We start from the raw sequence: 26,554 nt of genomic DNA on the forward strand, positions 1-26,554 counted from the left end.
GATGAGCGATTATTGTCAAATACCTTTCAAATGGTTCAGATGGCTTTAAGCACTATGGGACTTAACATCTGAGGTCATCGGTTCCCTAGACTTAGAACCACTGAAAGCTAACTAACCTAAGGACATCACACATATCCATGCCTGAGGCAGGGTACATACTAGCGACCGTAGCAGCAGTGCGGTTCCGCACTGAAGAGCCTAGAGCCGCTCGGTGACAGCGGCCGGCTCAAATATTTTTATACTGGTCTGCATACAATACAGAGTTTACACAGGTATCACTGAGTTGAGGCGTTCCATGTTGTGTACAAACGATATATCAAAAACTTCTAGTTTTATAGTACATTCAGTTATAGAGTAGATGTATGCATTTGTTTACGTACCTCACATGGAGCTACTGGATGAACAAATTACCCTCTTTGGCACTATAGATGAATTATATAAATAAGGCCTATCCCAAAACTGAATATGATCAGCTCCCAAAATTAAATTCCACCGGCTCAACACTGCACACCATTCAATCTACATGCCTATCCACAACCACAACTGCCTCACTCCCTCTCTCTCTCTCTCTATCTCTCTCTCTCCCTATCCTGGAAACACACACACACACACACACACACAGACACACACACAAACACACACACATGAACTAAACACGTCAAACGTCAACAAAACTCAAATGCGCGCGCCCCATCTCAAATGAACATGCTACAAAACAAATGAACACTAAACAGTCACAACAATACGTAATGGCGACGTAAGACTCTGTGCTTGCCCACAAATAGTACAAAATGACTGTATAACGACGAAAAACGAAATAAACAAGCGTGTTTTCTCGACACAAATAAGTAAAAACATCATAGCGTCAAAAAACCATAAGTAACAGGCCAAATAATACGATGTATAATGGTTCTCAGATGGAGATAGCAATAAACAGAAAAATAAAATAAAATTTTGCTGTTTGAAGATGACAAACTGTGGACTTCGTTGAAGACTTAAAGGTACTAGCATAAAAGTAGCTCCATGTGAGGTATCTAAGCAAAAGCATGAATCCACTTTGTTTCCAAAATGTACTACAAAACTAAAAACTTTACACATACCGTAACTAAACAACGCTGGATGCCTCAACTCAGAGATATATGTCTTAGCTCTGAACTGTGTGAAAACCAATGTAAAAATATTTGACAGTAATCGCTCATTTCACACATGGAAATATTTCGTATCAAAAGTTTTTTAATCGTTAAAATGTAACAGTTTGCTGGAGGAAAATAAACAAACCCACTGAAGATGGCACAGAAAGTGCTGCAATATGTTCGGGTGAAAAGAAAACAACAAATCTGTCTTGGAAAAGGCGGAATTCTTCTCCGGCTACTGAGAAAATTTAGAGACTCTGCATTTTAGGCTGACTGCAAAACAAATGTACCGTTGCCAACGTACATTTTGCGTAAGGGCTCCGAAGTTCAAATTAGAGAGGGTATGACTCGTACGGAGGTATATAGATAGTCGTTTCTCCTCGCTCTGTATGCAAGTGTAACAGGAAAGAAAATGACTGTTTGTGGTAGAGGGCAACATATACCATGCAGCTTACGAGGCTTACTGTATATATGTTCCGCCTTTTATGCAAACAGTTTCTTTAAACGTTAAAATGCAACAGTTTCGCTGAAGGAAAACTTTTTTTCTCTTGTTACCCAAACATGTTTCGGCACCTCTTGCCCTTATCAGTGGGTTCTGTTTATTGAATCGTGTAAAAGATGAACGTATTTTAGGTTGTAACTGATCTAACAAAGTGACGCCTAATGACAGTTTTTGTTCGTTTTTATTCTTACCACAATTTTACATTATATGATTTTCCAGGACGGTCTATATGGTGTCCTGCGTGACAGCTTGTCATCTGCAAAGAAAATAATGTAAATGTAAATTTAATCGGCCAGTTAACACCCCTTGATTTTTAAAAACACATGATTTTGGTGTGGCAAAATGTTTTGCCTGTACATTTGTTATTACTCACGTTTTGTTCTGACTGATCCTTCTTATTTAGCGTTCTGAGAGTGCTGCACACCCATATTAATGTACTGTGTGCAATTTCTGTTTTACAAACGCCTTTTGACTTAGCAAACGCCGTGAGCACTATGTTTTACAAAGTGGAAAGGCATTTGTAAAACTTAAATTACACAAAGTTCATTGATATGGGTGTACAGCGCCGCGAGGACGTAAAATAAGAAGGAGCAGTCACAACAAAACGTGAGTAATAACAAATGTATAGGCAAAACATTTTGCCACACCAGAATCACGTGTTTTAAAAAATCAACGGATGTGTTAACTCGCCGATTACATTTACATTTACATTTACATCATTTGGTTTGCAGATGACAAGCTATAAGTGCAGGACTCCATAAAGATCGTCCTGGAAAACTATATAATGTAAAATCACAGTAAGAACAAAAAGGGACAAAGACTGTGTAAGTCACGGTAAGAACAAAGACGAACAAAAACTGTCTTTAGGCTTCACTTCGTTAGGTCAGTTACAGAAACAGTGTTTTTGCATACGGCGAAACCTATATCCAATAATTGCAACTGCAAACACGGAAAAAATACAAGAGCTGTAACTTCAAAAGGTGGATATGTTGCTTGCGAAGTGTGTTTGTAGACGTAGAGCTTTTAAACGGAAGAGGACTGCCCGTACGTGTGGAGTATAACGCCTGCCGCAAAGCAAGATATCCTTCATATCATAATACCTAAGTGCGTCGCAAGGCCGGCGCGGATTTGCTTACAGACGACCGAGAGAACTCCCGCGAGTGATCTTGCTGCCGCAAAAGCTAATCAACATTACAACCGCGCGCGGAATGCCAAAAACAGCGAGCGAGCAGCGCGGCCGCGAAACTCGGGACCGGAAAGGGAGCGGGACAGTTATATGAGCAAGAAATGAGTCGCTGCCCTTCCGTGTTATCTCTGGTCCCGGATCTAATTTCCAGGCCCCCCGCGCGCGAGCCGGCGCGTTTCATTACACAGAACACAGGGCTCGTCGCCGGCTGCCGCTGCTGCTGCCGCTGCGGGATCAAACCGCACGCCTTTGTGAGTGCCGCGCCCAATATAGACTCGGAAAATCGCGCCCCGCTGCTGCCGCCGCCGCCGCCGCTGCTGCGAGGACGTCGCCGCGGCCCTCCAGTAATTTACCAACTTGGGAATACATTTTAATTACCCGAGAGTTAATGAGATCGTAAAACGAAAGTCGACCCCTCCCCCCTCACACCCCCCAAACCCAGCCGCGCAGGAAGCAGCGCTAGGCTGGTGGAGACGGCCGGCCGCTCCTCTGGTCCACTGCTGACGCCCGCCTCGCCTGCTTGCCTTTCCACAGACCACACCCCTTTTCCTGCCCGGCGACAAATTACGTTCCTGCTAGATTGCTTCTGTGGCCCCTTTTTTTTCTCTCTCTCTCCTTCTCTCCCCTCCTGCCTCCCTCTCTTCACCTCCCCCTCCCGCTCTTCTTTTATATATATATATATATATATATACATTTTTTGCTTCATTTTCTCCGCATTATGTCCTGAGAACCGGAAAGAATTTTTCATAATTAAGGCGCACTAATAGTCCTGTCATTAGCAGTACTCGACCGTGATCTCTCTCGTTCTCTCTCTTCCGTTCGAGGAGGGCGGTCGGCGTAGTCAATAAAAATTACCAAACTTGCCGGAACTTTCTTGAGTCAGAGGGACTGTGGAGGCGACTGAAGTTCAGTGCCCTGCGGTTCAAGGTAAGGAAAAATGCGTCACCCTTGGCTTTCGTTCGGCCAGTCTCTGAAAGCCTTAGCACTTTCCAACATTGTGGAGGAATCTGCTGAGACGAGAGCTCAGGTTTTCAATTTTATATGGACAAAAATTCAATCATACTGCTATTACATGTATTTATGCAACAGATCGCGGTTTTACAGCGTTAGCGCTTAGTTTCCCACATACTAAGGTTAACGGTAGATTGAAAAGTTTCAGTTTCAGGACGTTGCTGAGGTGCATATGCTGCTTAGCGTGACTCTGATGCGAGCGTTGCTTCTAAAATCCGTCAGGCGCATTTTCTCTGGTGTTTCCACATATATTTACAGTTTCGTTTTTGCAATGAGAAGGTGGAGTCATAAACAAATACTACTCGTCAAGTCTTTCTTGCGACACCCACTGCCGACAGAAAGTGTCATTTTGTTTCCCGTTACAAACAAAATTATTTTTAAAGTGGAATTTTACGTGTTCGTTCGATTCAGTGGTCCCAAATTGGTCGAGTGCGGTATTTGTTTTTTCGATGGGTATTAACAGGTGCAGTAAAACGCGAAGAAAATCCATTACCCCAGCGACAGTTACTGAACAGCGCTGCTGCAAGGGCGGTCCTGTCGCTGCTAGAGTACTGCACCACTGGCCATTAAAATTGTTGCACCAAGAGGAAATGCAGATGATAAACGGGTATTCATTGGACAGATATATTATAATAGAACTGACATGTGATTACATTTTCACGCAGTTTGGGTGCATATATCTTGAGAAATCAGTACCCAGAACAACCACCTCTGGCCTTAATAACGGCCTTGATACGGCTGGGTATTGAGTCAGACAAAGCTTGGATGGCGTGTGCAGGTACATGGTGTATTCTGACGAGCCAGTTGCTCGGCCACCATTGACCAGATGTTTTCAGTTGGTGAGAGATCTGGAGAATGTGCTGGCCAGGGCAGCAGTCGAACATTTCCTGTATCCAGAAAGGCCCGTACAGGACCTTCAGCATGCGGTTGTGCATTATGCTGCTGAAATGTAGGGTTTCGCAGGGATCGAATGAAGGGTAGAGCCACGGGTCGTAACATAAAATGGTCCAAATGGCTCTGAGCACTATGGGACTTTACATCTATGGTCATCAGTCCCCTAGAACCTAGAACTACTTAAACCTAACCAACCTAAGGACATCACACAACACCCAGTCATCACGAGGCAGAGAAAGGTCGTAACACATCTGAAATGTAACGTCCACTGTTCAAAGTGCCGTCAATGCGAACAAGAGGTGACAGAGACGTGTAACCAATGGCACCCCATACCATCACGCCGGGTGACACGCCAGTATGGCGAAGACGAATACACGCTTCCAATGTGCGTTCACCGCCATTTCGCCAATCACGGATGCGACCGTCATGAGGCTGTAAACAGAACCTGGATTCATCCGAAAAAATGACGTTTTGCCATTCGTGCACCCAGGTTCGTCGTTGAGTACACCATCGCAGGCGCTCCTGTCTGTGATGCAGCGTCAAGAGTAGCCGCAGCCATGGTCTCCGAGCTGATAGTCCATGCTGCTGGAAACGTCGTTGAACTTTTCGTGCAGATGCTTGTTGTCTTGCAAACGTCCACATCTGTTCACTCAGGGATCGAGACATGGCTGCACGATCCGTTACAGTCATGGGGGTAAGATGCCTGTCATCTCGACTGCTAGTGATACGAGGCCGTAGGGATGCAGCACGGCGTTCCGTATTACCCTCCCTAACCCACCGATTCCATATTCTGCTAACAGTCATTGTATCTCGACCAACGCGAGCAGCAATGTCGCGATACGGTAAACCGCAATCGCGATAGGCTACAATCCGACCTTTATCAAAGTCGGAAACGTGATGGTACGCATTTCTCCTCCTTACACGAGGCATCACTACAACTTTTCACCAGGCAACGCCGGTCAACTGCTGTTTGTGTATGAGAAATCGGTTGGAAACTTTCCTCATGTCTGCACGTTGTAGGTGTCGCCACCGGCGCCAACTTTGTGTGAATGCTCTGAAAAGCTAATCATTTGCATATCAGAGCATCTTCTTCCTGTCGGTCAAATTTCGCGTCTGTAGCACGTCATCATTCGTGGTGTAGCAATTTTAATGGCCAGTCGTGTAGTTATTCTTCGTGTTTTACTGTCGCTGTTAATACAGAGCGATTAAACAAATATCGCACTCGAATAAGCTGGGACTCCTGAATGGAATGAGGACGTAAAAGTCGGTTTTAAAAATCGTTTTACTCTTAAGGGGAAACAAACTCACTTTTTCTGTGGGCACTGGGAGTCGTAGGGAGAGCTCATCAGTTGTGTTTTCATTTTTTTGCTGATTTCAGCTACACTTTGGAAAAACTAAATTGCAAATACCTCTCTAAACAGTCCCTGACGAGCCATGGGTGACAAATAACTGCTGTATAAGCAGCGACATGTGGGCACAGGACTAGAGTGGTACTCGTTTCCTTCCGAAGTGCTGGCGGTAAATACGCAAAAGTGAACTAGGGGGACGTTGTTAACAAATGGATCCTAATGGGACCAACGTGCTGCTAATCTTTTCATGGCTGTCGAAGGACAAACAACGTTAGACATCCATCGGACTATGAAGAATGTGTAAGGGCAACAAGTCTACGGAAAACTATCGTTGTGGAACGGCGTGCCAATTTCCGTGCACGCTTCATGGTAACGCAAGTCGTCATACTGAAAATGTCGTAATGCAGAAGCCACGCCCACTCAACTCGGAGACACTCGAGGACCCACCCTACATTCTCGATCTCTCCCCATGCGATTATTGCGCTTTCGGTTTCTTAAAATAGGCCTTGAATGGTCGACGACTCCTGTCGGAAGAGGATGTACTGTGGGCAGAGTCTTCTTCACGCAGTAGATCACCGTGTTCTACCAAATGGGTGTCTTCAATCTGGTTTGTCTGTGGCATGACTCAATGCCTCAATGCCTCAATGCTCACGGCGATTTTGCCTGATTGGGAAACCGAATGTTGACTGTACGGTCTTCGAAGGAAAACTTTCTAGTCAAAAATAAAAGGAGACTGGTGACAAACCAATTCTGATTCCTCCTTTTCTGTGAACGACATATACAAGGGGAGAACTGCAGCAGTAACAAGCAGGGAAAGGACCTCAGACTTAGGAGCAGCAAATGTACGAGGTGAACCAAAATTCTCCCAGTAGAACGGCACAGTACGATTCCTTGCGTACCGCTAGCAAAAATTGTCTCCAAGAAATTTTCTTCTTGTGCATATTTTGGATAGAAAAGTGCGTGAAAGAAAGGGAGTTCTGCAACGCTGCAATCGCTTGTACAACAAATATCTTGCTTCAGTACTGTGCAAATGTGCTGCACAGTTAGCGCAGTGGATAGAGTTTAGCTTTACAATACTAGAGCTCAACATTTCGATTCGGGGTCTATGTGTAAAGCTTTTATTTCTAGTTTAACTGCACGATAATCTGTAGCACGCACTGTATTTTAAACGATACATATCCATCAACTATAGGCATTTTAGTGTTGGACGTAACAATTACTTTTAGCCTTGTCAGAAATATTCATAAGGTGCAATAGTTAGGTAAGAACAAATTACCTGCAGTAGGGCAGAAGTAATTCACTACATTCAGTGAGAGTGATCAGTGTATTATTTTGAATACGTCATCAATGGAGCATGTTTTCTAGAAAGCACACAAAAGCTTCAGAGAAGACCTGTCTGCATCTCAAAACGTTTAGCGACTCGTTGGGTCAGGCCTCCCTGAATTCTTCGCTACAGAGCTGCATCCACAGATCAAAGAGTAGTTTGCAAGCGTGCTGCTGGTTGTTCCATAGTCATCTGCGTGTACATAATGGAGTTTGATAATCAACTGGGAAGCAGGTAACTACACCTACGTCGAAAAGAAATGAGACGGACATGTAAGTGGTAAGCATGATAGTTGGTAGACTGAACCAATGCCAGGAGGACATACTGGAAACTAGGTTCTTAGTAGTTGATAATGTAGTGCTACACAATATACCTAGACGGGTGAAAACTGGAAATCACTCGATGTACTTCATATTTTCACAAAAAAACAGTAATTATAACGTGATGAAGAAACTGTAAACCAGGCACGATAATGAAACTAGAATTTCAGGGCAATGGGTTGTTCACTAATGGAACAAGATGTGAAATACCAGGAAGCATCATCACCAATCGAGCTCCCATCACGCGCACAATAAGGATTACCGTGTTCCGACCAATGTTGTATTGGACAGAGGAACCACCATACATACTTCCTAAACAAAACCTAACTTTTATTAACCATATCTAGAATTACACTTTGCTACAAACCCAATACGAATTGTTAAGTTCAGAAAAAGACAAATTTCTATCAGTCAAATAATGGAGCATGTGATAAAACATCGCGAGAAACAGATAGACTACAGTTATTTTCGTTGTATCACCAACAATCATAATCTTGGTTCTGGTGTTCATTTAGGCAGCTTACTGTTGTATAAACTAAAAGGTATCTCAGTCAAATTAGGCAGCTATCCGTCAGATACCTGTGGAAAGGATGTGAAATAGCGATAAGTTATGTATGAGGAAACCGGAAACAGCGCATGCAACTAGGACAGAATGACAGTGTAGATTAATTAAGATAACTAATATTCAAGACTGATGTTAAGAAGCACCTCATAAAACAGTTATAGAACAGTTTTTTTTAAATACAAGAGAGGTATAGAAGTAATTTCAATAGCATCTCTCTATCAATAAATTAATAAAAACACAGGTCGGCAAAAAAATTTTTTTGTCAGATGCATGAGATATTTTTACTGAATTATATGTTACAGAATGTGCTGATGTCAGAAGTGACGTCCATATTTTCCTATCACGTAAGGTTTTTTCGCAAATTCAAACACAAAAAATTGGTAAAAGCACTCATTTATTCAAAATTATCAAACATAATATTATTTTACAACCAATGAAACATTATTTTGAGACATTTGGTAACAGTATTATACTTATTCATATTTTTTATGAAACATTTTCTTCTTTTCCTTGATGTTTCGCCGAGTCCTTTTCCGATTTCCATCTTTAGTTTCCCGCTTAATCATCCAGCAGTGGTCAGCAAGCATAGTGACATCCCATCTTCCTTGGTACCGTCTCTCGATATCACGGACATCCTGGTGAAACCGCTCCCCTGTTCTTCACAGTAAGCTCACAGGTTTTCAAGAAAAATGTCTTTGTGTGAGTATAGAAAATGGACCTTCAAGCTCATGTTGCAGCTTTGAGCTTCGTATGCTGCTAGCATCCATTGAACAATGGTTTAGAAGGCAAGATCCTTAGTATTTCCCAAAAACTTTCGCACTACATCCTTGAACAATACCCAAGATTCTTTTTCCTTCTCATTCATACTCCCTCATTCAACTTTGCTTCTGACAGTATCGAGAATTTTGTACATAGATACTTAAAACAGTCCCCATTCTTTTGCAGCGATTTTACAAATTGTTTCATCAACCCCAATTTGACATGGAGAGGGGCAACAAAACCTTTTATGGTGGTATCAAAGTAGTATTGATAACGTATTTCTCTCTAGGTTTTAAATTTTCTCGGGGTGGCCAATCACTCTTAGTCCAGTGTTATTCTCTGGCTCCACTATCTCACAAGCATAAGAAGCATGGGCATTTAGTATAGCCTGCCGGCTGACCGAAAAGCATCGTGAGTATTTTGAAGTCCCCACAAACCATCCATTGATGGTCCTGATATTTGACTTTTTCCCGACAAACCATCCATTGATGGTCCTGATATTTGACTTTTTCCCGACAAACTATCCATTGATGGTCCTGATATTTGATTTTATCCGGGGTAATGGCCAAATCGTTATAGTTTTCGCCCATATGCAAAGAATGTCCCATCTGAAGCGATGCAAATTTATTTCCATTGTGCAATTATATTACTTTAGGACTAGTTTTGGATGTATCAATTAATAGGCGCAATTCAGGTGAGTCATACTGCGTATCAAAGAAATGCATGAGTCCTTCCACATCACTGCAAAAAAATAAATTTCTGTCTTTTGAGAAACACTGGGTAAATTCTTTTTCTCGGTGTCTGTACCATGAAAATGGGATGCCACATGATAAAAGGTTTTCATTTTTTAATCTGGAGCCTAACAGTTAGGCTGTATCTTTTGAAAGACCTAAATCTCTTACTATATCATTGAATTCAATTTGAGAAAATAGGTGAGACCTTTCATCTTCGTCTGAAGAAAAATCTGAGCTTGATTCACCCTGAGGAGGTAATGTAACTTCGTCCTCCAGCTCACTTGGGTATTCATCCAAACTGGAAGTTGGCTGTGGGATAGCTATTTCAGAGCTATGGGGCACTGGACGTAGCTGAGTCAAGGTACATAAAAACCTATGTGATAGAATTTTTTGAATATTTTTCCTATTTTTGGGTATTTAGTCGCAGACCTGTGTAGTTAGTGAGTTTGTATCCACTTCTCAATTGTGCTGTATAATTTTTTATATATTTATCATCCTTTATCCTAAACACAGTTTTCTCCTGCAACTACGTATTAGTGTTCGTGGGTCTGTTAACTATTGTAACTGAGTCCACAGTTTCTCATACGAGAGTGTTAGTTTCTGAGGGAAAAGGATATACCTTCAATCCCCTTTTATGAAAGTAAATAAACGCAGAAAACGACAATTAAAGAAATTTAACACTAACCTAAGTAACTAACAAATACCATATGTGCATTTCACGTTCTTTCCTATACCTAAGTGCTTAAGGTACGTTTCTCCGAAGTTTCTTTTTCCTGGGTAATTATTCTTTGTCTGCAATGGTTGAAGAAATCTGAGGCAGTGCATTAGTCTGACCTCGGTTTGATCTCTTTACATGGAGTATACAAGCTTTATTTGACAAATGTAATTTTACCTTTACTTGCGAAGTCATTACGATAAGTTGGTAATTTCCATGACAATTCTTTAGAAACATTATCGTTTTGCCTTTCGCTGTACGTATTAGCTATTAATACACGCTTCCCTATTCTGTGTTATTGTACTCGTTCTTTGACTAATACGTTCTTGCTTCTCTAAGGCTTTGGTATTGGCCGGCTTCACACTTTGCCAATTTTTTTTCAACTTGTTCACAGCATACTTCATTTGTTCTCCCCGTGGACCCAATTTAGGTTGAACTACATCAAAAGGTGACGGTATTTCTTCGCCCATGTGTGACTCATATGCCGAGAGGCCAGTTCCTGTATGGTCTTTTGAATTATATGCTTAAGAAAGTCTACATCTACTTCTACATGGCTAATCTTCAAATCACACTTAAGTACCTGGCAGAGGATTCATCGAACCACCTTCACACTAATTCTCTATTATTCCGTTCTCGAACAGCATTCGTTTCAGAACTGTTCCACAGATTCGACAGGCAGTCGACCACTCCATTCGCACCATCAACAGAACAGGCTCTGCTAACTACGCCTTCCACATTGCCGGCAACGGGTTCCACACAACGATGGGGACTACTTCGAAGGACAGTAACAGGTGCAAACATGTAACTCTTTTGTATCGGTTGTGAATAAATAGTTTCCACTATTTAAGTTCCCACCCTCGTATTTTTGCACAACCGTGCGGAGTCATAGAGCCACATGGCATGCAGGGGGTAACCAAAAATGTGGGAAAATTGCGAGAAATCCATGCCTGAGCATAAGTTCATATGCCAGCAAAGCCTGAAAGTTGCACTTGCACCCGACCACGAATGACACCTGTGAAATTTCCTCAGTGCGTTGCAAGTGTGAGTGTTGTCAGAAAAGTGTTCTGTGTAGTTGTGAGTGCTTCATGTCGGAGCTCATTGCATTCGAACGTTGCCGCTGACAGAAAAATGTGGGACAGAAGCCATAAAACCTGGACTATTATGAAATGGAAGAAAGCCATTTTGTCGGATGAGTCTTGCTTTACACTGTTTCCAACTTCTAGCCGAGTTCAAGTCCGAAGAGGGAAACACGATGTTGTTCACTGATTGATTCGGGTTCACATATCGTGGTGTTTCGTGGGCCCCATTGCTAATCTGCAAGCTCACAGTAGTACCAGAGTTTATGTGACCATTTTGGCTGATCAGATCCGTCTCATGGTACAATGTTTGTTCCCCAACGGCGATGCTGTGTCCCAGGAAGAGAGGACGCCTGTTCATACAACTCTCAGGGTCCAGGAGTGATACTACGACCACGAGGATGAATTTTCGCATCACCCCTGGCCACGACATTCACAATACCTTAATGTTATTAAATTTTTGAGGTTTACTTTGGTGAGTAGTGTGTTTGATCGCTATGCCCTTCCATCTTCGTTACGTGAACTTGCCACCATTTTTGCAGGGAGAATGATATAAAATTCCTTCCCAAGGAATACAGGACTGCTTTTATCTACTTCGAGAACACTGGAAGTGGTTTTAAAGGCCAACTGTTGTCCTACACCGCATTAGCCATGGTAATTGAGTTATGTTTCTGGAGTTCACATACTTTTCCGTCTCCTGCACCTTGAGTAAGGAGAGGTTTTTTTTTCAGCAATAGAATTATCAAGACGGGCAGTACGACGACATCTGCAGCACTGCGGACTGTCACCATGGCAACCGTTGCAGCGGCTTCATTTGATGCGGCAGCACAGAGAGAGAGAGAGGGAGAGAGAGAGAGAGAGAGAGAGAGAGACGGGCGAAAGAGTTACATCCAACGGCAACACTGCGCACAGGATTGGTACCACGTCATTTTTTTCCGAAGAGACCCAACCAGGTTCAGCTTAAGAGACGCTCGAGGAGGGCAAAAGTTATCAGCTTGCATGCGCAATCATCATACGGACCCAGCACCTGGTGTAGTGCCTTTGGGATCTCAAACTAATAGCCAGTAGTCTGGGTAGAATGCGATATTCCTGACCTTTTAAGGCTGACTGCGGTTCCCTATCTTCGATATCTCCAGAACATTCTCTTGCAACAAAATGTCTCAAGAGAGACAGAGAACGGCCAACTTGGCCAGTAAGTTCTTCGCATCTCTAATCCAGTTATAACACTTGGTGAAGTGACGCTGTGAGTGTGACGCACCGCCGATGCGGGTGATGAACTTTGGCAGAGAGTTGAAGCAGAATGTAATGACTTATTTACATATACAAGTTCAATAATGTGTTCTTGGTATCGAACTGTGTATGCACTATACGACCAATTTTTTTTTCTCTTTTGATTGCTTCCCCCCTGGTGTTGCATTATCAGCGGCCAGCGGAGTATTCACTCACGGATCACCGCCCATAGCCCAATTAAAATTACTTGATGGTTCACGTTCGTCACTTGTCGCTATAGTGTTGCCACATCCGCTGCCGTTCCATTATAGACGAAACGCTGTAACATTCCCGTATAAATAAAAAAATATATAAAATAATGATGTGCAACCTTCCGGAACAGAAAATAAAAAATGAAAACAATTAAATTTGGATAGTTAAATTCCGACGCATGAAAACTGATAAATCTTAACTCATCAAAAACTGATAAATTTTGACCTAAGCAGCGCTACGCCATGGCCCTGTGAAATCAATCTGAATCTGTCCGTGATAAATAAACTGAAAAATTCTTACCTCGTGATGGTGTCGCTGGATAACGCTGTCTATATATCAGCTCATAAATGGCACAGCTTAGTGCTGTGCTGACCTACCTACTAATACTGGATAACATTTGTCTGAGATCTGAATTACAAGAAAAACTGACTTTACTTAGTGACGCAGCTTCACAACTGGTCGTCTGATTACTAAAGACCACATGACTTTGATATGACAAAAATTCTGGAATATTTTAATTTAGATAAATGACTGGATCAGATGTGGCAATGACTTAAGGGGAAATTACATTTTTATAGCCGACTGGTAAAAACAGTTATATTCTGAAAATTTTTTACGTTATTGATAAAGATCTACAATCCATTACACGGGAAAATTGAATATGTTACAAATCTGGGTCAACTGGTGCTGACGAATCACAGAAGACAAGATTGAAACAAATTCGTATTAACATCTCAGACAAGTGACTTAAATACGCGCATGCCAATAAAAATAGTAAATATTACCTTACAATAGATGGTTGACTTAATTACACTGATGATTTTGCATGGGGGCTTAATTATTTATTTAATGCGAGTACTTTTTTATTTTCAGTAGCTGTCCGTCCGATTACGAAGTCTCGTAAACGGTTGACCCTGATTAGTATTTGTACGCAATCTGACTGCATAGAACAACAACAAAGAATGAAAGAAAACTTCCGTTAACACAATTAATTAATTAAGTCCCCAGCAACTATAAAACCTAGGAAACAACAAAACACAAGTGTAGCTGTTCTGTGTGTGGAAGTGTGATTCAACGTACACATCTGGCACGGTTCTTCCTCAATAAGACCAGATATTTTAAACACCATTTATACTGAAGTAATAAAAAAAATAAACAAATACTATAATTACACATAGAAACCAGAAATACAGTCTAATACAAGAACACGAGCCAGATGCTTTGTTGACTGAACCTGTGTCCAAGAGGCATTATTGTTTAAGACATTGAAATAATAAAAAAAAGGAATTTTTTACCCTCATACATATTGACGAAAAGCACACTCTGATCAATACAGCATCCTCAATCCAACAACATCTGGTGTCTAGCCCATCAAAACAATACTACAAGTTCTGAACAAGCACTCTCCATGGGAACTTCTCAACAACGACTCGCTACTGCTACATCTCAACAAGCACTGCCTACTGCTACTTCTCAATAAGCACTCTCCACTACCACATCTCAACAAGCACTGCCAGTGGAGGCGGCTGAATAATACTCTTTGGCGCAATCTCTGGCGCTGTGGCTCAGTGTAGCCACCTTTCATATGACCCTCCTCCACAGGCCAGAATTTGATGGTATGTTTGCCAGCATTGGTGGTGAAAATACCACCAAATTCGTCCAAAGAAGAAAAAAAAATTACAGACAAAAATAAAAGATAATATTAATAATTAAATATCACATAACTAGATAAAATTTTGGGTTTGCACTGACCGTTCCATATCCTAATATATAAAATACAGTAAGGAATACAAATGTTTTCATACATGTGATTTTACATAATAGTTTACACAAGTATCATGTGGTTAAACCATTCAATCAATAGCGTCAGCAATGACCAATATGTACCGGTAAGAGTCTCATAACATTTCATAAACAGTAAACACACAAAAAATCAGTTTATACAAATATTCACATAAAATGCTTTCCATAGTTCAATAAAGAAGTAGTTGACAGTTCCAGCAGTAGCACCCAGCAATGGTCAACAGGTGCAGACACCAACGAGTGACATTATTTCAGTAGAAACAGTTCCATCAGTGGCACCCAGCAATGTTGAGAAGGTGCAGACAGCAACAAGTGACATCATTTCAGTACAGGCAGTTCCATCAGTGGCACCCAGCAATGTTGAACAGGTGCAGACAGCAACAAGTGACATCATGTCAGTAGAAGCAGTTCCAACAGTGGCACCCAGCAATGTTAAACAAGTGCAGACACCAACAAGTGACATTATTTCAGTAAAAGCAGTCCATCAGTGGCACCCAGCAATGTTGAACAGGTGCAGACGCCAACAAGTGACATTATTTCAGTTGAAGCAGTTCCATTAGTGGCATCTAGCAATGTTGAACAGGTGCAGACACCAACAAGTGACATCATTTCAGTAGAAGCAGTCCATCAGTTGCACCCAGCAATGTTGAGCAGGTGCAAACACCAACAAGTGACATCATTTCAGTAGTAGCAGTTCCATCAGTGGCACCCAGCAATGTTGAACAGATGCAGACACCAACAAGTGACATCTTCTCAGTAGAAGCAATTCCATCAGCGGCACCCAGCAATGTTGAGCACGTGCAGACGCCAACAAGTGACATTATTTCAGTAGTAGCAGTTCCATCAGTGGCACCCAGCAATGTTCAGCAGCTGCAGACAGCAACAAGCGACACCATTTCAGTAGAAGCAGTTCCATCAGTTGCACCCAGCAATGTTGAGCAGGTGCAGACAGCAACAAGTGACATCTCATCACTGGTTGAGCAGTTCCAACAGTGGCACCCAGCAACGTTGAGCAGGTGCAAACAGCAACGAGTCACATTATTTCAGTAGAAGCAGTTCCATCAGTGGCACCCAGCAATGCTGAACAAGGTGCAAGCACGAACAACAGTTTGAATGCACACACAATTGCTTTTACAAAATTATTATCAATGCTCTTACACTAAACATACAATTTATAACAAACACACAAATGATATCAGATAATTGTCATATTAACTATTACAATATACAAATAACAGTAAACCTATAATATTTATGGGTGTCAGTGCAAGCCACAACGAACAAGAAAAATAATATTTAGGAGATAGGTCGGTACCAATTATTTGGGATTAGGAAAGTAAAACACACAAAACACACTCACTCATCTTTCATCCACTTTAAGTACTACTGTGTAATTGAATAGTGTTAACTGTGTAAATGCAATTCAGTCCAAAATTTTGATGTTCGACATGTGTATCAAGTAGTAGTGGCAGCAATATATAACAGTCAATAATAGTTAGTCAACGTCATAGTCATCATGTCAAGACCAATGTTTGCCAAGCCAAATCAAATGTACGGTTGCTGAACAACTGTCAGTGTGCCAAGATATGCAAATGCTTCCTCTCTCCAAAAAAAGGTATATACTGCTTAGTGATTTAACAAAGTGTGTGTGTAGACAATCTTCCTTCTACTTGAATGTTCTAGTCTGCCATCTTCATCCTCCTTGTTCCGTATAAACCAACAAAAAAAATATGCTCCTCACTTATTTTACCTCTTATCCACCAAAACTCCAATAATCATCAGCATCACATAATCTCAATACTTCAATAATACCACTTACGTCGATACATCATCATCAATATCATTTTCCTTACCTCTTGTCCACCAAAACTCCAATAATCATCAACTTCACACAATCTCAATACCTCAATAATACCTCTTCAATACGTCGACACATATAAACCTTATCACCAATATCATTTCACCTCATAACAACTCTTTCCTCTAGTCAGTCTCCTCGAACAAGTACAGATAAAATCCTAGTGCAAACATCAATTCATCAACCCATACAATCCGAAGACACAATGTCCACACACAACCTCTGTGTAATCCATCTGACCCAAATCTTCTACTCATTATGAATTATAAAATACATTTTGGTTACCTTGTCCATCATTAAATAAAAGAAATGCATACATGACCTCTAACAGCATTTAGTTTGAATAACTTTCAGTAAGTAAGTACGAGTACGGAGTGTGTATGATCATAATATTTCACAGTGTGTACACCACTTCAAGAATCATAGCAAAACAGAAGCAAACATGTGGAGTATTTCTTGTGTCAAGTGTCACTTGCTATTTCAATTGCTCACGAAGAATGCAGTGTAATAACTGTCAATGGTCTAAACCTAGTGTTGGTAAGTCATGTCGTTAGCTTCCTTCCTATTATCATAAATTTATACAGCTTCCATAAAACCTCCAGCTCATGTGACTTCAATGACGTTTCTTGTACTAATGTCGTTCGTCGAATTATAAGAGTTCATTTTCTTATCTTAAAAATATAAGGCACTGAGCGTAAGCAAAACATGCAATAGCGAGTAAATATACCAGTAGAGAACAGAATGTCAACAAGTGGATGCAGCACAATCCCTACAACGAGGCTCTGCCAAGCAAACAATCTATAATTAATACCATAGTGTGACCTAAGCTCCATGTTTGTGCATCGTATATCAGCATTTCTATATACCAAATTAAAGAGTAGTTATGACAACAAACAGAAATGTATAAATATGCAATCCATATGCAAAGTAGCAAATATGTATCTTACATAATAAACAGGTCATTAGCATCATATTAGCATAAGCAAATAAATGTTCATATGTAATCTTAATAAGTAAACATGAAGGCGCAAGCAGATAAATCACAAAGTATAACTTACATACCTAACCACATCAGCACAATTAATCAGGTGACAATTATAATTTAAATAAATAAGCACGGCAGGCACATAATAATAAAAAATATGACATCAGTGAAAAAGCAGTGCAGCCAAGCGATGCATAATATACACAAGTAACAATCCTGTTCATTAATCAATCATTGTCAAATCAGTTAATGTACGCAGGCACGTCGCTTCACAACTAAATTCATAGAACATGAAATTTAGCACAAAGTATGAATCACGTAATCGCGACCAGCAAATTACGTCTAAGGTACGTACCTAAGTGGAAATATGTTACCTGAAAAATAAACTCAAGTAATAGTTACCTTTTTAGTTTATTACTTTCTTCTTCGAAATGACGTTCTTCCTGAAAATTTCTCGATAGCAAGTCCTCTTAACGTCGGACACACACAGAATTTACCTGAAGTTCTTAAATATTTTATACAACCGTATCCTGAAAAATACTGAACGTTAATAACATAATTTACCAAGTCACTATAGCTTTATACTGAATTTAATCAGAGAAATTAGACTGTGTATTTGTTTACTGCTGTCAGTGCATTCGCACTGAGCGCTCGATCAGCTGTAGGTACGCGTGACGCAGGAAGTAATTGTTTGCGGTCAACGACTGCCTTGTGCGGCGGGCAGACTTGACTGTTGCTTTGAGTATGTGCCGCCGCCGGAACACGGCGCGGTATCCTTGTACTTTCCGTGTGTTTACGTAAAACTGTTTCTCAAAAGTATGTCATTCCACAAAAATTTTAACGTTCGATATATGATGTATTCCCTTAGAGCGCTGAGATTTAAGAGTTTCTACTTCGACAGTGTTATCATGAATAATTTTGCGAACTCTATATGGACCGTTATAAAGCAGAAAAAATTTGCGACACAAGCCTTTTCCTTTGTGAGACAAACGATGAGACTTCATTAACACCTTTTGACCAACTGACAAGATTTTTAAACGACCAGGACGTTTAGCTGATTTCTCTCTTCTAGCAGCCGCAGATGCAACATTTCGTAGAGCCAGGTTGACAACTTCAGAATGCCGCAGTTTCCGTGTAGGCGGAAAAGGAACGATTTCAGAAATGCGATTTGTCGGTGCTTTATTTTTTAATATCAATATAGGCGGTAAAGAAGTTGAATCATTAGGGAGTTCATTCAGAATGTTTGGCCCCACGTTCTGTGATTCTGATGACAATAAAGTCGACACAATTTATTGATTTCCTTCATCCATCTCTCTGAAGCATTAGATTGAGGGTGAAAAAGCGAAATGAAAGTAGGTTTAATCTTACGACGCCGTAGAGTACGAAGCCAAATTTTAGAGCGGAACTGTGATCCATTGTCTGATATAACTTTATCAACATGACCTACTTCTTTAAGAAAATGTTTGATGAAAGCATTAGATACTGAACGAGCTGTTGCTTTGCGTGAAGGTGTAAAACACACATATTTTGATGTCAATTCCACTGCTACCAAAATGTACGCAAAACCATTAGTAGAACGAACCACTGGACCGAACAAATCGACTGCAGCCATGTCCTTTAATTTCGCTGGAATGATAGGAAACAACGGTGCTCTGTGAGAAATAGTTGGCGGCTTAGCCTTTTGACATAATTTGCATTTGGCAAGGACAGATCGAATACGTTTTTCCATATTACTGAAGTGGCAATTTTCTCGTAATTTATGAAAGCATTTTCTGGGACCAAAGTGTGCATAACTGAAATGCGTGTACCAAATCAATTTATTGACCCACTCATCAGGAATACAAACTATCCAAACAGAGTTGTCGACCGATTTTCGTTTAAAAAGAATATCATTGCGAACTAAATAATACTGTCTAATCACTACGCTTTCCTTTCTCCTCCACTTCTCCTTAATGTCCTTCCAGACTGGATCCTTATTTTGCTCCTTAGCAATGTCCTGAAGCGAAGACGAAATAAAATTCTCAAACGCAACACCTTGAATATACATCAAACAATAATTGTTTTCTTTGCAGTCCTCCTCAGCACTTTGTTTCAAACCCATAGGTGCACGTGATAAAGCATCAGCAATAATATTTGAAGAACCCTGTATGTAAACAATACTAAAGTCAAATTCCTGTAGATACAACGCCCATCGTGACAATCTTCCATGTGTTAATTTTTTTGACATAAGAAATTCCAGAGCTCGATGATCGGTGTAAACCTTAGTATGTCTGCCATACAAAAATATGCGAAATTTTGTGAAAGCCCATACAACAGCCAAGGCTTCAAGTTCCGTAATCGAATAATTCTTTTCTGATTTAGAGAGAACACGACTTCCAAATGCAATAGTTTTCTGTACTACAACGCCGTTTTCTTCTATCTCTTGAAATAAGTGTGCACCTAGGCCTTTGTATGATGAGTCCGTCGCCAAACAAAAATCTTTAGATAAATCCGGGTATGAAAGAAGTGGAGCAGCAACTAAAGCATCACGAAGTTGTTCAAATTCTGATTGAGCTTCCTCATCCCAGCACCAATTAGATTTCTTTCCAGATAGTTCACATAAACGAGGTGTGGCCAAATCGTCCAATTTAACATAGCGTCTAAGAAAATTACAGACACCAAGGAAACTACGAACATCACGTTTTGTGGTAGGAACAGCATAATTACGAATCGCGTCTAGTTTCTCTGGATCAGGAAGAATACCTCCTGTAGAAATAATATGACCAAGAAATTTCACCTGAGAACGACCAAATTCAGATTTTTCCAAGTTCACTGTAATGACAACTCTTGCAAAAATACGTAATAATGAATCCAAAATTTTGTTGTGCTCACTCCAAGAACGTTTAGCAATAAGAATATCGTCAACATATGAAGTATTATTGTCACGAAGATAAACAGGTAAAATTTCGTTTAAACTACGAATGAATGCTGCTGAAGATACAGTAAGCCCAAACGGTAATTTTCGAAACAGGGAACAGTTACCAAAGGCTAAAAAGGCAGTGTATTTTCTACAATCAGGGTGGAGTTCTATTTGCCAAAAACTTGCGCGCATATCAATCGTGGATAAAACTTTAATACCATGGAAATGTTGAAGAAGTTCATCTAAATTTTGTGGGCGGTCAGTTTCAGGAATGGTGATATTATTTATCTGTCTGGAATCCAGAACCAAACGAATTGACCCATCCTTTTTAAGAACGACGTGTAATGGGCCGGTATAAGGACTGACTGCTGGCTCAATAATGCCTTGATCTAACATGTATTGAAGTTCACTCTTAACCTTGTCTCTGTAAGCCAAAGGAATAGCGTACGTTTCCCCCGAAATGGTGTGTGTTCTTTTACTTTAAATAAATATTGTAAGCCTTGTTGTATAGTTCCTGTGTGATGACTAAATACTGTAGCATGTGAAGTCAAAATTTGGTGCAGTTCTTCTCTTGCAACGTCATCTGGCACTTCAGCTTTCGTAACTTTTTGATTAATTAATTCTTCGCAATTAATTATATCATCCATCCCGTCTCTGTATCTATTGTCGTTGTCATGAATGAACACATTGTCGTCATAATACTCAGGGAAAACATCAGAAACCTTAAACATTTTGTGTCTGATTCAGATTTTGTTAAACACTAGAAAAATTTCAAACATTTCGGCATTCAGGCAACAGTCAAATTCACACTTCCTTCTTTAAAGTTCAAAATTGCCTTATGTGTGTTAAGAAACTCCATACCTAATATAATTTGTGTACTGAGTAATGAAACAATAATAAAATTAGCAGAAAATTTGTATCCTTGACAAAGGAAATTTAGGTTGGTCTGTTGTTTGACTTCCACACTTTTTCCAGAAATAGCTCTTCGAATTGTAGTTTTAGAAACAGGTAACACAGGACAAGCAATAGTTCTTACACATATACGAAAAACTGATTCACTAATAACATTCAATGGGCTTCCAGAATCTAAAACCGCAGTGAACATATTCTTACCCACACTTACTTCAATAACAGGATGTAAAAATGCGTCTACATTATTTTCCTTTTCGTCTATCAAAATGTCTCTCATGTCTTCCAGGCGTACGCAGTGTAAAGTCGTAGTGTCATTACTTTCTGAACCGTCTATATTGCTGCCAGAAGCCGAAGCTACAAGTCATTGTCGATTGTTCGCGTCACGTCTTTGATTATTTCCGTCATTTCGCGGATCAATTTCTACTATTTGCACTTGTCTCTCTGAATTTCTGTCGCGTGGAGGATTCCAATTAGGTCCCTCCTGTCTGTTAGATGCAAATTTTTGGTTGTGTCTGTTATTAAAATCTCTATTTTCCTGTCTATCTGCATGACTGCTTCTTGTGTAATTTAGACTGTCACTTCTGAAATTATTGTTGTATCTACTACCCTGGTTATTTCTGTAGTAAGAATTTCTATTACTATATGAATAATTTCTGTCTTAATGATACCGATTACTGTTTCCGTATGATTGATCATTCCGGTAGGAATTTCCAATATTGTAATTGACTGTGTAATTTTTGTTAGAACGTCTGTTATTGGCATAAGGCTAGTATCTATTGTCCTGTCTGTTTCGTCTGTCATTCTCAAAGTTACCCATGTAACGTCCGTTCCGATCATTATCCCTTCTCTCTGAAAATCTGTTGTGATTACCGTTACTGAAAAAATTACAAGAAGTCCCGTCCTCGTTGTCATACTCAAGTTCTTGTAGCAAAGTCTTAAAAGTCTCAATGTCGTCTTTACATCTTCCGGCTAAAGCAATTTGCCTTATCGATTGTGGCAGCTTAGTTAAGCAAGTGCGAATTAATTCAGTCGGGCTTTAAGGGATGGACAGGAATTGATTCTTTCGAATCATGTCTTCAAAGTATTCTGCTGGCGTGCGGAACTCAGACTGTTTAAAATTACGCTGCATAATAAGACTACGTTTGACTCTGTCTTGCGTGTTTTCTGACCAATATGCTGATAGAAATGCATGATAAAAATCGTTTAGATTATTAAAATCTCTAATAAGTGCGCGCATCCGCGTCGCCGGTTCGTTTTCTAAATATCCGCACGTAAATTCCAGTTTGTGACTTAGTGGCCAATTTGGTGGAAGTGCGTACATAAATTGATCTAACCATGAACATGGATGTATGTCGTTCTTAGAGTTGCGAAAGATCTTAAATTTCCGAACAGTTAAGAAGTGTTTATAGTCAAAGTTTTCTCCTCGTGGCGACAAAGACCTACCGCGTCTGCTCCAGTCCGAATGTCGATTATTGTCAAGTTCGCGCGCCTGGCGCTCTCTTGTTGCATCCCATAAATGAAATAAATTATTGTCTTCAAAGCCCTCTGCTATCTGTGATTCTAAATTTCTTCTGCTGTCTTTTCCTACGATTTCGCCTTCAATTTGTTTGACTTGCTTTTGTAATGTCTCAAATTCCCTTTTAACGCGTTCATTAAATTTTCCCTGTTTTTCAACATGCTTATTTATGTTCTGGTACTTTTCGGCTTCTGCAAATGGTAATGGAGCTGCATCATCCGAATCTCTGTCCCCATTTAAACTAAGATTTGTCAATTTATCTGAAATCTCCTACACTCTTTCCGATAAGTCACCTATTTTTTCTTTCTGTTTATTTACGTCTTCCGTAAGTGTCGCGACTCGGGTTTCAGTATTGACACATTTAGTAGTTAACTGTTCATATTGTTGTGTTAGGTTATTTATTCTGTCATTTGGTACGGATTCCTCGATTCTCTCAAATATTTCTTCCTTATCGTGTGCATGTTGTAAATTTAACTCTGAAAATTTTTGTACTATCACGCGATCTCTTTCTTCCTGTTCTCTATCCTGTTCCTTTTGTCTAATCTCTACTGCAAATAATCTATTATTGTGAGAATTCAAAATCGGTTGTACTTCTTCTCTAATTTCTTTCTTTAATTCATCTTTCAAGTTTTTGAAACATGTCTCTATTCGTGAGTGTAACCGTGTTTCTATTGTTCCCATCTCAGTTCTAATTGTTCCTATTTGTGATCCCACTGAGTCTAACCGTGTTTCCATTGTTCCCATACCAGTTTTAGTTGTTCCTATTTGTGAGTCTAACCGTGATCCCAAATTTAATATTGCACTCATCAACTGCTCCATATTAACTTGTTCGAAATTCCCTTCGCCCCCAACATTTCCCGCAAAATCAACTTCTTCCGTCAAAGCTGTAAAGCTATCTGTGTTCGACACTATTCCAGAATCTTCTGTCGTTAATCTCGTATTCTGAAAATTTTTTGATTGTGAAAAATTTTGAACTGGTTCCGGACTATTTTCCCGACCTATTAAACTGTTTTCAACTTCATTATTCATCACACTGTTCTCCTGTGTTGGCGAGTTCGCCATGTCAACAATTTCGTCATTCTGACTATCCATCATTTTTGCCATTTTCATCGATCGCGTAATCATTTACAAAACATACAAAACTTGTCACTATATGAAAATTACACACAATGACACTTTAACACCAACAATATCATTCACACGAAATGCTTCCCTCAAACACGATTAACGAACAATTGAAATCTTCATAATTGCACAAAATTGTCAAACCCATATACAAGACAACAAAAATTAAATTCTGCAAAAAATACCATTAGAAGAATGACAATTACCAAATCTACACATGCAATATAGACTACAATTACTAAACTACAAATTACTTCAACACTACTACTGTCTCCTATTTTTACAATCAGAAGATTCCAAGGGACGATCCTGGCAGGGTAGCCACGTGCGTGGGGGCTTAATTATTTATTTAATGCAAATACTTCTTTTATTTTCAGTAGCTGTCTGTCCGATTATGAGGTCTCGTAAACGGTTGGCCCTGATTAGTATTTGTACGCAATCTGACTGCATAGAACAACAACAAAGAATGAAAGAAAACTTCCGTTAACACAATTAATTAATTAAGTCCCCAGCAACTATAAAACCTAGGAAACAACAAAACACAAGTGTAGCTGGTCTGTGTGTGGAAGTGTGATTCCACATACACATCTGGCACGGTTCTTCCTCAATAAGACCAGATACTTTAAACACCATTTATACTGAAGTAATAAAAAAAATAAACAAATACTATAATTACACATAGAAACCAGAAATACAGTCTAATACAAGAACACGAGCCAGATGCTTTGTTGACTGAACCTGTGTCCAAGAGGCATTATTGTTTAAGACATTGAAACAATAAAAAAAAGGAATTTTTTACCTTCGTATATATTGACGAAAAGCACACTCTAATCAATACAGCATCCCCAATCTAATAACATCTGGTGTCTAGCCCATCAAAACAATACTACAAGTTCTGAACAAGCACTCTCCATGGGAACTTCTCAACAACGACTCGCTACTGCTACATCTCAACAAGCACTGCCTACCGCTACTTCTCAATAAGCACTCTCCACTACCACATCTCAACAAGCACTGCCAGTGGAGGCGGCTGAATAATACTCTTTGGCGCAATCTCTGGCGCTGTGGCTCAGTGTAGCCACATTTCAATTTTTCATTATATTAACAATTATTAATTTGTTCATCTCATCTCATTCCATGGTATCATTTAACTCTTCGGCTGATCACAATTATTATTCAGTTCCATATAATAAAATTTTACAATTTGTTCTGCACTCTGACTTTAACTATTACTAACTATAACCTGCGCTGTACCAGTGCCAGCTTACAACTACACTGTAGCAGCGAGCTACTGCTGTCTTTTAATAGGGGGAAAGATATTATATGTCTCAGGCAGCGTCTGTGAACTGTCGTTCTAGCAAGTGAACAATACATCTAGATTGCATCTACTCCAGCAGGGTGATGAACCCCCTACAACTGAAACACGGCGGGTCGCTTCACAAATCCTGTTAATGTGTAACTTGGAGCAACGTTGGAAGTGGCTGCCACGAGTTACGGTTGAAATGTGAGATACTTTCTCGATCGCTGATTTTAAGTGACTAATGCTCTGAACTGTGGAAGATGGCCTTTTTGTAGCCTTGAATTAAAGCCCCTGTCCTAACCTGATCGCAACCTCGGAATGTGTAACGTATCCGAGCAGCGCTAGTCAGTAATCTGCAGTAGAATTAAAACCACTATTGCTTTGTTCACAGTGTAGTGATATGGGACCCTGCTACGTCTAGATACTACTCTGACAGGTGACACGTACGTAAGTATCCTGTCTGATCATCTGTATCCATTCGAGTCCATTGTGCATTCCGACGGGCCAGCCGCTGTGGCCGAGTGGTTCTAGGCGCTTTAGTCCGGAACCGCGCTGCTGCTGCGGTCGCAGGTTCGAATCCTGCCTCGGGCATGGATATGTGTGATGTCCTTAGGTTAGTTAGGTTTAAGTAGTTCTAAGTCGAGGGGACTGATGATCTCATATGTTAACTCCCATCACTATGGTCAGAGCCATTTGAACCATTCCGACGGACTTGGACAGTTCCAGCAGGACACTGCAACACCTCACACGTCCTGAATTGCTAGAGAGCGGCTCCAGGAACACTCTTCTGCGTTTAAACATTTCTGCTGGCCACCATACTCCCCAGACATGAACATTATTAAGCGTATCTGGGATGCCTCGGAACATTTCGTTCAGAATAGATCTCCACCCCCTCGTACTGTTACAGATTTATGGACAGCCCTGCAAGATTCGTGGTGTCCTGCAGCACTGCTTCAGACATTAGTCAAGTCCGTGCCATGTCGTGTTGCGGCACTTCTGCGTGTTCGCGGGGGCACTACACGATATTAGGCAGGTGTATCAATTTCTCTGGCCTTTCTCAAACACTCACGTGTTCAAATGTGTGTGAAATCTTATGGGACTTAACT

Source organism: Schistocerca piceifrons, chromosome 5 (assembly GCF_021461385.2).
Source record: "Schistocerca piceifrons isolate TAMUIC-IGC-003096 chromosome 5, iqSchPice1.1, whole genome shotgun sequence".
Taxonomy (NCBI): Eukaryota; Metazoa; Arthropoda; class Insecta; order Orthoptera; family Acrididae; genus Schistocerca; species Schistocerca piceifrons.